Genomic DNA, 14,644 nt, shown 5'->3' with positions numbered 1-14,644 from the left:
TTGAGCCACGTGGCGCGGGAGACCTGCCGAGGCCCAGTTACGAGACGGGGGCTAGCGCGGCAGGCAGTTTGATAAGTGGACTGGGGAACGCCAGCGAGGGAGAAGCCTCTTTGAGAGCCCCCTGGCTTCTAGCTTCTTCTCCCTTACGCTAGTTAACCTTAAGCAGCTCCCTTCCACCTCTAGGTTGAAGTCGAACTTCCTTCACACTGGGACACTTTCGGCTCTCTTATTCTAGAATACAAGGGAGCAGATTTAACTCTGTAAACCTTAAAGAGCTGCACTCTTGCTAAAGGTTGAAGTTAATACTGGTCCCTTGGAAGCCTTTGGAGGCTATACAGCTCCTGTTGGGAGCTTCTGGCTTCAGTTCCTTTTCTCACACTTCAATACTTAGTAATAATACAGCCATCTGTACAGCTTTGCAAATAACCGAGCACTGTATGAATTCCTTGGCCCTTGGCAACTGTCCTGAAAAGTAAGCTTGACGTTGATTCTTTTTGTCAACATTTATTGAACATCTGTTAAGAGGAAGGCAGTGCTAGCAACTGCGGATATAGAGGTAAATTTTTTAAAGTCTCTGGTCTCATCGAGCTCAAAGTCTAGCTGGGAAAACAGAATACAGGTAATTTGGTTATAGTCTAAGAATTTGGCTAAGAAAATAATTAGAAATTTTAATTAACATTATGGTAAGTGCTAGGAAGGAGGACAGAGTGCAATGAAAAGGCAAAATTGGAGGACCCGTTGTGTAGAGGCGGAAACAGGCTGAAAAATGGGTCACAGAGATTACTAGATTGTATAGGTAACGTGTATTGTGTAGAACAAATGTTATCTTGAAAAAAATAATTTATTGAGCTTTTATCAAGTGCCAGACTTACTCCTTAAGTGTACTATATATAAACTCTTTTAAAATTTAAAAATCCTTTGAGGTTGATGTTTTTAATTCCCATTTCACAAAAAAGGAAACAGAATCAGAGGCTAAGTAACTTGCCCAAGGCCACAAGGTTAGGAAATGTTCCTATTGGCTGTGCCCAAGCCTCCCACTATTACTCATGCATTCAACAAAGATTTACTGTGTTCCTATGTTCAAAATGCTTTAGTAATCCCCTTTAGGTTATGTCAAAACCTAGAGTCCTTTGGGTGGCATAAAGGGCACTTCATGAACTGACATCTGCCTACCTATTCACCACCATACTGAATCCTGGGCGGTTGCCCAAACATACTATGCTCTCCCACATCTGTGCCTTTACAGAGGGCATTCCTACCGTCTGTAAAGTCCTTCTCCCTGTCCTTCTCACATACCCCTGTTCACCCTACTCTGCTCAAACCCTGGGTCTCAGGGAAACCTTCCAACTCAGCTAGACAGAACAGGCCTTCCTTCCCCTGGGCTCCCCTACACTTTGGACAAACCTCCACGAAGGCAATTATATTGTGTTTGTCTTGCAGTTGTCTCCCAGCTGCATTGTGGACTCCCCGAAGGCAGAAGCTTTGACATTTTATCTTTGTATCTTTACCAGCTAACACAGTGCTTGGCAGACAGTAAGCACTCAGTAAAGGTGTTAAAGGAATGGAGAACCTCTAACTCCCTGTAGGCTCTAAGAAACCAAGAACCAAATGTGAATCTACCAGCTGTCACTTCAGTGGGGAAAGCTGTCATGACCCCAAATAACTGGAACCCAGTGTAGCGCTCTGTGATATTAAGACGGATATGAAGAGCTGCAGGGGCCCCAAGATACAGAGATGTCTGACTAAGGAGGCAGTGTATACGTATACATGCCGCCTGCCTTTACATAGTGAGTTCTTATTTAGACAGCTTCTAGAAATCATAAGATCCAGTTTCCCTTTGCAGTGTGGGAGACACTGAAGCCAAGAAGGGAAGAGCCTTGCCAAGAGTCACATAGCAGAGGCAGAGCTGTGTGTGTAATCCAAGGCTCTGAGTCTCTCCCCAAGCCACACACACACAGTATTTCTCTTTCCACCTCGTGTTGTCTGGTCCGTACTTCTTAGGATCATGGGTGGCAGCATGCACAAGTATCCTGAAGCCTCTCTTACTGAGAATGTTCTAAAGAGTCCATTTGTCTGAGGAAGGAAGCACCTGCTTTCCCCAGGGTAATGGCAGTACTACGTCAACAATGAGCAGCTGAATTGGGATGAGGGGCCGGGACAAAGCAGAAACCCGCTTCAAAGGGCAAGCAAAATGGGGGATATATCATAACAGGGTTTGGGCAAGTGGCGCATATTACTCATCCTTACCCTTCCATTGCAGAGGGAGGAGCTTCCTCCTTTCTTTTATTCTAGTTCATTAGCAGTACCTAGAACCTCTGAGACCTAACTAATCATTTTGACCTCTTACTGGTTCCCTTTCCATTACTATTCATTCACTGAGAGCCTACTACTGCCTTTGCTAGCCCTTTCAGATATATTGTCTCTCTCCCACCCTCAAAATGACTCTGTAAGGGAGGTGTTAGCCCATTTCACTAGTGTGGAAATCGCAACTTGGCAAGGTTATGTGGCTTGCTCTAAATCACACATCTGGGATTCAAACCCCCGTTTCGTCTGAATCTAAAACCCATGCTCTTTTCTATCCCTAAAGCTGCCTTTCAGAACTAAACTTGAGGGTGGAGACTATGATGACCTGCCGCTATCGCTCTAGCTAGCACTTCACCCACGGCAGAGCACACAGGGTGCTCTCAGTGAACGCTTGTGGAATGAGTGGATTCAGTGTGGAATGTCTGCCGAATGAAGGCCTGGGTGCAGTGTGAGCAGTGTGGTGGGACAGCAGAGGAGGGAGCAGCTGGCTGCTTAGGGAGAGTAGAGAAGCCCTCTTGTGTTGGGGGCTGGGGGTGGGCCGAATAAGGGTCAGTAAGAAAAAAACAACAATCCAGCTTTCCAATGGCAAAGAACACCAACCTGCAATTCACAGAAGAAATCCAAAAGGCGGTGAACTATAAGAGGTGCTCACCGTCATTAATAATCAGAAAGATGCAAATGATCTCATACATGGTGAATGAAAATACAAATTGGAAAAGCCTTTTAGGGGAGCTGTTTGATGGTATCCTTCAATTATAAATGAGCTATGTCCTTATATGATGTACGAAGATTATGATAGAAAAAATGGAAACAACATAAATATTCAGCAATAGGAAATAAACTAAACAAGGATACCTCTATACTATTAAAAAAATTATGCCACTTTTAAAAGAATGAGATGACTCTCTATGTACTGACATGGAAAGGTCTCCAAGACATAAAGTTAACTGCAAAAGAGGCAAACTGCAGAGCAATAGGTGTATTTTGTACTCATTTTTATTATAGTTTTAAAGGATCTCTGTGTGTCTGTCGATGGATATGTGTGTATATAAATGCACAGGGCAAATAGGATACCTCTGAGGAGGGGAGTGGTATTGGGGAGACCTGAAGAGGGACGTTCACTTAAAAAAAAGTGAGGTATGATTAATTGAGAAGAACACCACGTCGCTTCTGCAGTATTCCTACCAAAAGTGCATAAGCTGAATATAGTCATGGGGAAATTATCAGACAGACGCACACTGAAAGGCATTCTACAAAATACCTAATTCCATCTCTTCAAAAATATCAGTGTCATAAAACACAAAGACTGAGGGACTGTTCCACACCAAATGAGAGTAAAAGAGACATGATGCATAATAAATGCAATGCATGATTTGGGATTTTCTTTTGCCATAAAGGATATTTTGGGGACAATTGGCAAAATCCAAATAAATCTAGATTTGATGACAGTGCTGTGTCAGTATTATTTTCCTGATTTTTATATTTATATTGTTATATAAAAGAATGTCCTTGTTTTTTTAGGCTATACCACTGAAGTACTTGGACTAAATATCTGAAACTGATTCTCAAGTGGTTCAGAAAGCAATTGAGTTGGGAGGGAGAAGGGAAAAGGAGACAGAAAAGAGAACATTAACACAAATGTGGTAAAGTTAACATTTGGGGAATCTGGGTAAAAGGTATACGAAAATTCTTTGTACTAATTTTGCAATTTTCTCTAAGTTTGAAATTATGTCAAAACAAAATTAAAAGGAAAAATAAAAAGAATGAATAAGAGTTTGCCAGATAGAGAAGGTAGGGGAATCTTCTGGCAAAGGAACAAGACAAGCAAAGGAAAGTGACAAGTGAGTCTTGTGCATTGAGAAACAGCCAGTGGCTCTGAGTGTCCGGAACACAGCCCACTTAGGGAGAAAGGGAGACAGGAGAGAGAAGGGGGATGAGCAGTGCGACCCACAGATGGACACATTCCCCTGCTACCTAATATTGGAAAGGAAGATTTTAAGCCTTCTTTATATCCAGCCTCAAGCTCTGCAAGAAATAACTTGGGTTCTTATGGCTGCTCAGTCATTTCCTTGACAATTTCTCCTCATTCAGTGAGTATAAAATAAGAAACCCTGGATTAAAGGCTGAACGGGACATCTAGTACCACTCCCTCATTTTGCCAAAGGGAAAACTAAGGCCCAAAATGGAGAAGGGATTGCAAGTTTCCAGCAAAAGTTGGTATTAACACTGGCTTCCAGTTCACAATCCATCATTCTTTCTGTTGCGCCAAAGTCTGAAAGGTTGAGGCAGAAATAGAGGCTGGCAAGTGAAATGAGTGAATGTTACCCTTTAAAGTTTGGGTGCTTTTCATTTGCCACAAATACAGACTTAATGTTTGTACAATTTTAAAATGTATTTTTAGAAACTTGACTCTTAAAACCCATATGTTGCAACCAGTAAGTGATATTCAGTTCAGGCTCCTAGTCTGAAGCAGCAATCAAGGTGCTTCTCAGGAATTCTCAGTGACATTGGTACCCATCTGGATTTGTTGAAAAGTTTAACATCCTTTTTTATTATTCATGATTTTGCAGTTCTTCAAATTGCACAGTGATGGGGACAGCATGCAATTTTCATCCAGGCTGTGAAATCATTCCTGAAAACTTGGACCTTCATATGGATGGCTTTTAATTTTTCTTAGAGACTGCTTTTCCTTATAAAATCATGAAATTTTAAAAATATATACTATAAACTAAACTATATAAATGATAATATTCTCATTACAGTAAAATCCTAGGGACAAGGAGCAAGTATTTCAAGGACTCTGTTCTCATTTGTTATTATTCCTAGTTGAAATTGCATTCCTCAAGGCTTAGATCTAAGTGAGTATGTAATGAACATTGACTGGCAAAACTATTGAGATTCTAATTTATTTAAGAGCATCAGCTTCCATATAAGAGATCTCGAAGCATGGCATCCGTAATGTGCTGAGAGGCTGCACACTACAAAAGGCACGCCTTTATTTTGATGTCCATGAGCCCTGGACCCCCAGATTTTAATGAATGCACGGACACACATGTTCAAACAGGGACAGACCTTGTTCTGGTCTCGTTCTGTAAGGGGGCAGCTTTCTTCACCTGCCCATCCTGGACTCCAGAATTGTGCCTGCAATTTTCAGTCCAAACAGGTCTTTATAACATTAGCATGAACTATTTTGCTCAGGACTTTAGATTGACAGCAGAAAAAAATTAATTGAAAATAATCAAGATCATCCTATCAAATGAATTATATACAGTTTACAACAGTCAACTTAAGCACAATTTTGTATAATAAATCATAGATGTTATGCTTTGTGTTTCAACCATTAATATCCATTGTTTCTTACTAAATTTATGAAGCCATTAGCAAGGTGGGGCTTAAAAGGACTGTGTCTATCTTGATAGAGTCCCTGTCTTCTTCCACTGCCTTTATTCCGGATCTGATAGTCTTCTCTGACTGATCCCAGTCTGCCTTTGTGCAGTGTATTTCTTGTAGCAGACCTATTAATTGCAGCAGATTCTGTCTCCCTATCTGCAGTACCTCAAACTTCACTTTCTGTACGGTCTTCGACAACTATATTTGCATGTCCCTAGCAATCTCTGTTCTTGCTTTGCTACTGGACAGATCTGTTAAAGTCCTGGAACTACCACACATTTTCTTCACAATGATCAATGCCTTTCTCTCTTGAGAATGGCTTCTTTCTCTCTGCTGTACTGTTGCTTTCAGAACTTACTCTCTAACTTTCTCTCTTCTGTGCTTGTGCTCGGCTGTGTGGGAACAGTGAGAGGTTTTATTGTCTGCCTGGGTTTCTTGGCACAGAGAGGGAGTCCATACATTTGACTGAACATTACCCAAAGCAAGCTCCAGGCTGCTTAGAAGACACAAACTCTGAGTCTATTTCAGTAGTGTAATCAAAGGCTGCAGTTTCCTGTCTTCAACGACCACCTGGGCAAAACTTGACCAGATTAGAACAGCATAGAATTGTGTGAAATGGGACCAGGAAAGCAGTGGGCAGAAGTTACTAGGAGCTGTACTGGGTGACAGAGGATAAATTGCATGTGTTTATAAAAATAAGAAAGTAGCTGTAGGCCATAAGCAGCACTACAATCAAGTGAGGACCAGCAGGGGAATCACAGACTATCAGGACTGAACTAGATCTCATGTGATCCTGGAGTAGGAATAAACATCAAAAAGTCAGAAACAATAGACATGTAGTTTGGGATGTGATAAAGACAGCATTTCAAATCAGTGGAGAAAAGATGAGATATTTGATAAATGGTGCTGAACAAACTGCAAACATGAAATTGGAGTCTACCTCACATCATTCAAAAAATAAATTACTGACAAATGAAATTATAAATGAATTAGAAAAAATGTTTTAGAATATAGTACTTTAAGGAGAAAGATACCATAAACAAAATTAAAAGACAGAGTAAGAGAAAATATTTCTCTCTCATGTATCAAAACATATCACCCATAGCATGTAAAGAGTTCCCACAAATCAATTAGAACACTAAATGCCACCATAGAAAAAGAGCCAAGGATTTGAACAGGTAGTGAGAGAACTAAAAACAGCTGATTAACATGAAATAATCTTTCTAATAGATAAATGGAAATTAAAACAATACAATTTTTAATAAATCAGACTAAGTTTTATTATAAGATTGATAATAACCTTCATCATTTCATTCATTCAAATAAATATTTGTTGTTTACTACATGTTGTGCATGGAAAATGATGAGAAAAACAGACCCAATCCCTGCATTTATATCTTTGGGGCAAAAATGAGTCACTTGTAAGTAGTATACAGTTGGATCATATTTTTTATCCATTTTTCTGATCTCTGTCTTTTAATTGGTGCATTTAATCCATTTACGTTTAAAGTGATTATTGATAACACAGGACTTAATTCTGTTATTTTGCTATTTGTTTTCTATATGTCTGATATCTTTTTTGTTCCTCAATTCCTCCAACATTACCTTCTTTTGTTTTTGATTTATTCTAGTGTACCATTTTGATTCTCTGTTCATTTCCTTTTCTGTATATTTTTAAGTTATTTTCTTAGTAATTATCATGGATATTATAGATAACATCCTAAATTTATACCAATCTAGTTAAATTGATACCAACTTAGAGTCCCCCTGCTCCCCATTTATGTTGTTCTTGTCAGATCTCTTTGAATTTATCTTGCCTATAATTTCTTGGGCTTCTTAGATATGTATGTTTATGTCTTTCATAAGATTTGGGAAGTTTTCAACTATTATTTCTTCAAATATTCTTTCTGCCCCTTTCTCTCTCTCTTCTCCTGGGATTCCTATTATGTGTACATTAACAAGCTTCCTGGTGTCCTGTAAGTTCCTTAGGTTCTGTTCATTTTTCTTCATTCTTTTGTTTCCCACTCCTCAGACTGAGTAATTTCAGTTGAGTTACCTTCAAGTTCACTGATTGTTTCTTGCGCCTGATAAAATCTGCTGTTGAACCCCTTTACTGAGTTTTTTTATTTCGACTATTGTATTTTTCAGTTCCAGAACTTCCATTTGGTTCCCTCTTATAATTTCTATCTCCTTATTGATTGTTCACGCATTTTTCTTTTTATTGCCTTTAGTTCTTTGTGATAGTTTCCTTTAGCTCTTTGAGTGTTTTTAAGGCAGTTAATTTAAAGTCTTTTTCTAGTATTATGGGTTGAACTGTGTCCACCAAAATTTCACATATTGAATTCCTAACCTCTAGTACCTCAGAATGTGACTTTATTTGGAAATAGGATTGTTGGAGTGTAATTAGTTAAGATGAAGTCATTACGGTGGGCCCTAATCCAGTATGACTGGTGTCCTTATAAAAAGGGGATATTTGGATTCAGAGACACACACAGGGAAAAATGAAGGCAGGGATCAGGGTGATGCTTTTACACCAATCATTGCCAACAAACCACCAGAAGCCAGGCAATAGACATGGAGCAGATTCCCTCTTATAGTCCTCAGAATGAACCAACCCTGCTAACACTTGGTTCTCATATATATGTTATAGTGACAGAAAATACCTGAAAAGGTACTTTATTTAGGAAGTGGGTTGAAGGAGAGAGAAAGGATAGTGAGAAGCAGGACTTTCAATTTTTACTAATACACTTTTGTTATACCTTGTTCAAATGTGTATTCATGTTGTAACTTTCAGAAATCAATGAACATTTTAAAATAAAATTTTGATTTTAAAATCTTCTTTATATGGAGTGAAAAATCTACCTAACTGATCCATTCCTACTATTTTTGTTCTCTGGAGCTTCACAATGCATATTAAGATATCAGAAGGCTTGACTTTGGGTCCTAGATTATGTATCTTCTCTACCCCTCCAGACCACTCTTCTTTACCTTGCTCTAATGCCCAACGAGAGCTGATCTCTATGGACTGCTTCAAGAGCTTTCTTGTCTTCTGGTCTTTGGTTGGGGTTGGATGATAGGAGCCATGGGCAGGATTTAGGAGGGCAGAAGGGGAGTGAGGTCAGGTTCTTAGTCTGCTACCTGCCTCTCTGCTGGGTCTCTGTAAGTTGGCTATATTCCTCTACAAAAAACCCACAGCTTCTGTCAGGTGGCCTTCTTCTCCATACAGCTACTCCTTCCCTTCCCTGTTCCTTTAGGTGTAGGGTTGGTGATGTTCCCTGCAACTGCTAACCCTAAGGTACTGTGCCATCCTTTTTGGTTTCCTTAAGCCCCCAATTACTCTCCCCAATTACTCATTTAGGATGTACCATCTTTTCCTGCTAGGACTCTAATTTGTAGATCTACCACTTAATAAATGGGCACATCTTTCTGGACTGAAATCAACCTGCAGCAGTCCAGCACGTCTCCAAGGTGAGGGAAATTTTAACAATCACTTTGTGGTCTTTTCTGACTTTTGAATATATATGTAAGTCCTTGATTGGGTCTTGGAGTGGAAGGAGTTTGGTGAGAACAAGGAAGAAAGTTTGCTGCTTTTTACGTCAGCTATACACATCTGAGAGATGGGACTTGCCCAAGTCACAAGGCTCTGGATCCCAATCAGAATTGTTGAATTTTGGATTTGGGACTGCAGCTTTTTCAAATGGGAACAAAATATTCCTTCCACCTTTGCTTCCGATTCCGCTCATCATCCATTGTCAACATCCTGGGTTAGCACCTGACAATGACATCATAGATTCTTGAACTTTGGGGCTTAAGGTAAGCAAGGAATTGAGCCCAGCCCAACTCTTGGTCCGTAACTGCCTCCACCACAAAGGCCTAATGGACTCCACATCTCTTGGCCCAGGGAAACATGTGTATTAGTTTCCTAATGCTGCTGCAGCAGGTTACCAAAAACTGGGTGGCTTAAAACAACAGAAATTTATTTTCTTACAGTTCTGGAGGCTGAAAGTCCAAGATCACGGTGTCAGTAAGGCCATGCTCTCTCTGACAGATCTGCGAGGAGAGAATCCTTCCTTGCCTCTTCCTAGCTTCTGAGGTTCTCAGCAATCCTTCACATTCCTTGGCTTGTATATGCTTCACTCTAGTCTCAGCTTCTGTCATTACATGGCCGTCTTCTCCCTGTGTGTCTCACTCCTCCTCTTATAAGGCTGCCAGTCATTGGACTGGAGTAGGGGCCCACCCTATTCCAGTATGACCATATCTTAACAATTAATTATATCTGTAATGACTCTATTTCTGGATCAGGTCACATTCTGAGAGACTGAGGGTTAGGACTTCAACATATCTTTTGGGAAGACACAATTCAACCTATAACAATATGTATTCATTATTTTGAAGGACTCACCTCTACCTCACTGATTCATTGCAGTCTTGGAAGAGAAAATCCCATCTATAGAAAAATGTCAGGGGCTGGCCCAGTGGCATAGTGGTTAAGTTCACATTCTCTGCTTCAGCGGCCCAGGGTTTGCAGATTTGGATCCTGGGCACAGACCTACACATCTCTCATCAAGCCATGCTGTAGCAGCATCCCACATACAAAATAGAGGAAGATTGTCACAGATGTTAGCTCAGGGACAATCTTCCTCACCAAAACAACAACAATGACGACAACAACTTCAGAACATTTTATTCAAGGAAGGCAATAGGTGAACAGAAAAGAAAGAACCCTGAACTGGAGTCAAAGGACAGAGTTATAGTCCCAGATATGACAGGATTTTACTGTGTGAACTTCCAAGCTACTTTATCTCTGTGTATTTCAACTTGCTCACCTATAAAAAGAGGAGCCAGACTTAATCATTGCAAAGGCTGGTCCCTTTGAGCTCCCAGATTCTAAGATTCTTCAACGTAGGCATCCAGTGCTACTAGATCTGTTGCAAGTGATGCTGGGGGCTTGTTTACACTGTTTCCTCATAATGAGAACCAGATGTTTCTCCTAATGCTATTAAATCTCATCTAAACTTGATTCTAGGAATAATGTGGGATTTTCTCTCAAGGAGACTCAGAAGCATGTCACTGGGGTCAGAGGGAGAAAAAGAGAAGTGGGAAGATTTAGGGTCATGCCGTACCATCTCCATTGCCATCCCACAGTGAACATGACTCCCATACACCTCTGCTCGCACTTATCTGCAGCAGGGACTCTTCCAGGACGGGTATTCTGTCTTATTCATGTCTGAGCCCACACACACACATGCATTAGCCCCCAAAACAGGACATGGCCCAGAGCCAGTGTGGGAGGGAGGAAGGGAGGGAGAAGCAGATCAGTCATAAGACAAGTTTTATCACTGCTCTGTTTCCACCCCACTCCCTTCTCTGACCCCATAAACTCACATCTCGGAATTGACTCTCTTTTTTTTTTTTTTAATTTATTTTTTATTTTTTATTTTTTTATTTTATTTTATTTTATTAATGTTATGATAGATTACAACCTTGTGAGATTTCAGTTGTACATTATTGTTAGTCATGTTGTGGATATACCTCTTCCCCCTTTGTGCCCTCCCCCACCCCCCCTTTTCCCTGGTAACCACCGATCAGATCTCCTTGTCAATATGTTAACTTCCACCTATGAGTGGAGTCATATAGAGTTCATCTTTCTCTAACTGGCTTATTTCGCTTAACATAATACCCTCGAGGTCCATCCACGTTGCTGCGAATGGGCCAATTTTGTCTTTTTTTATGGCTGAGTAGTATTCCATTGTGTATATATACCATATCTTCTTTATCCAATCATCAGTTTCTGGGCATGTAGGTTGGTTCCACGTCTTGGCTATTGTAAATAATGCTGCAATGAACATAGGGGTGCAAGGGACTCTTGGGATTTCTGATTTCAGGTTCTTAGGATTGATACCCAGTAATGGTCTGGCTGGGTCATAGGGTATTTCTATTTTTAACTTTTTGAGAAATCTCCATACTGTTTTCCATAGTGGCTGTACCAGTTTGCATTCCCACCAACAGTGTATGAGGGTTCCTTTTACTCCACAACCTCTCCAACATTTGTCACTCTTGGTTTTGGATGTTTTTGCCAATCTAACGGGTGTAAGGTGATATCTTAGTGTAGTTTTGATTTGCATTTAGGAATTGACTCTCTTGAAAATGCTTTCTTTACTTCAGCAGCCCAGGTTCGGTTCCCGGGTGTGGAACCACACCACTCTTCTGTCGTAGCCATGCTGTGGCAGTGGCTCACATAGAAGAACTAGAAGGACTTATAACTAAAATGTACAACTATGTACTGGGGCTTTAGGGGTGAAAAAAGAGAGAGAGAGGAAGATTGGGAACAGATGTTAGCTCAGAGCAAATCTTTCCCAGAAAAAAAAAAAGATTAGGATGGAAAAAAAAAAAGAAAAACTTGTGGTTAAATATAACATAAAAGTGTGCCATTTAACCATTTCTAAGTATATAGTTCAATGACGTTAAGTACATTCACATTGTTGTGCAACCATCACCACCACGTATTTCTAGAACATTTTCATCTTCCTAAACTAAAACTCTTATCTGTTAAACACTAATTCCCCACTTTCCCCTCCTCCCAACCCCTGGCAACCATTTGCCATTATCTATAACTATGGAAAAATGAGGAGGAACCCTAAAAGTCCAATTACGTAAGAATGCATAAGTAAATTATAGTACAAGTATACTTTGGAATATTCTTAAATAATCAAAGTGATCATTGTGAAGTCCATATGATCATATGGGGAAATTCTTATGGTAGAATTTTAGAAAGTATGTGAATTTTGACTTATCACACATGATAGCCACTGTGTGAAATTATGCATTTCGACAAGAACTAGAATAGAACAGAAAAAGCAAGTTTGATTTGTTAGAGCGATAGGATCATGGATGAATTTTTACTTTTAGATTTCTGTTTATGTTATAAAAATTCAGGCAAAAAATAAAACTCTACACATATGAAAGAAAAGAAATCAAACATGGGTACTCTAGCTATGGAAAATCAAAACAGAGATGAGTAACCCCTACACATGGCAGCTCAGATTTGGGATTGTATGTATTGTTTGAAAACCTATACATTAACTTTTCCTTGCACAAATCTTATTTGACGGCTTCTCTCTTCCCTGGCCCTTGTTTCCTTTCCTTCTGCTTCTCCTCCTCCCTTCCTCTTTTTGAGACATCTCCCCCTCAAGGAATTCCCATCCCCAGTGCTATCTCATCAAAGGAGCACACGAATAGCTGACATTATGTAAGGCTCTGACATTTGGCATTCCCCAGGCATTACCCCACCCCTGATGCAGAATAAGTTGTCAGAGCATGAAATTAGTATTTTTACATATTCTTAATGTACAGATGTCAGTCTGAAAACCATTCACTGGTATTATGATTACATTCTTTGTCTCATTTTCTTTCTATGCCAAGATCTGTTCTTGTGATTTCTTCTCTGTTGGGAGTTTCAAAGAGGGAAGACAAAACTTTAATAAGCCAGCTTACTGATTCTGCCAAAGGGTAAAAGTAAACTTTTAAGTCTCTGACCACTTTTGGCAATGGTACTTCTGGCACAGGAGCCAAGATGTCACAAGAAGGATCAGATGCAGGCTGGAAATACAATCAGTGGCCCACTTGAAGGTGTCAGATTCCTCAGTGTGTTCCAAAGCAAACCTGCTTGCAGTTGACAAGTTTGCTATTCTGTGTTAATCACAGAAATGAATGGCTTAGGTTTATAGAAGAAACGCCATGTGTAATTATAATAACCTGGGAGAGAAGATCCAAGATGGCGCCGTGAGTAGTCCTCTTTGTCTCTCCCCCTTCGAGTCTACAATTATTTGGACACTTATCGCTTGACAAAGGATATCCAGACAGCATCTCAGGACGTCTGAGAGACCCACGCGACTATACATCGGAAGGCGGATGGACTTTCCTCCGGGAGGATGTGGAAATAGGTGAAAACTCTCCAACCCCGACGAGCAGCCTAGTACCCGCAAGCGGCTTTCTTCCAATGGACGCCCCCAGAGGATCTACACACATCTGGGGCAGGAGCGATCACACAACAGAGGAGCGACGGTGGAAACAGGTGACCAGAACCCTACCTAAACCCCCCGCAATTACTCCTAAACGCAGAGGGAAACTTTGGAGTTGCACACCTGAGCCCGCGGGGAGAGTCTCTCCCCGCCATTGGCGGGGAGTCCCCGCCGGGGGTTCGCGGTGCCCGGAGGGTCCCAGAGACAGTCGCTGAGGGTACGGAGGTCTCCCAGCTGCCGTTGCCCGCCCCGTGGGACTAGGGATTGCCGGAGATCTTGGAGAGGACCGGGGCTGGGGGAAGTTTCAAAGGCTGGCTCTGCGACCCAGACGGGAAGCGCCAAAGTTCCGCCCGGGCAGCAGACAAAACTCTCTGTCTGCCATTAGCAGAGGGGCCACGCCGAGCATTCACGGCTCCGGGAGAGGCCTGGAGAGAATCCCAGAGGGCGGGGCGACCCCCAGCTGTCGTTGCCCGCCCCGTGGGTCTAGGGATAGCCGGAGATCTCGGAGAGGACTGGGGCTGGGGTGAGTTCCAGAGACCCAGCTTCGTAGCCTAGGGGGAAACCCTACAGGCTCACAGCAGCCTTAGGGAAAGCCTCTGCACAGCACCAGTAGAAGGCACCCAGCCACCAGCCACAAGGCTGGAAGATCCCAGGGCAAAAGCAGCATAGCTAGGTGAACTAACCACAGACTGTAGAAGATGCCAATAGCTCTCCTACGACCCATAGAGGAGAAGTGAGATTTTGTGGGTGCCGACAGCAACGGAGCGACAAATATAAGTGATCCCACCCCTGGCCGCTGGAAAAGCCCATAACACCGTTGCAAGGTGAGAGCACATCTAGGTGGGCTGCAACAGTAGGCACCAGCAGCCTGAAGCCCCCCTGTGACGGCCCCCACAGCAGAGGAGGGAATCCAAAGGGCCACTGTGGCT

General features: G+C 41.6%; 1 long non-coding RNA gene across 1 annotated transcript in view; it reads left to right on the top strand.

The window, feature by feature from the left end:
- LOC138920709 (uncharacterized) overlaps positions 1-14,644 on the top strand; it is a 38,831-nt gene that overhangs the window by 660 nt on the left and 23,527 nt on the right. The gene's annotated exons all lie outside the window — the stretch shown is intronic.

Source organism: Equus caballus, chromosome 25, assembly GCF_041296265.1.
Source record: "Equus caballus isolate H_3958 breed thoroughbred chromosome 25, TB-T2T, whole genome shotgun sequence".
In the NCBI taxonomy this organism is placed as follows: Eukaryota; Metazoa; Chordata; class Mammalia; order Perissodactyla; family Equidae; genus Equus; species Equus caballus.
Note: the sequence above shows the minus strand (reverse complement) of the source record. Positions and strands in the feature narration are given on the sequence as shown.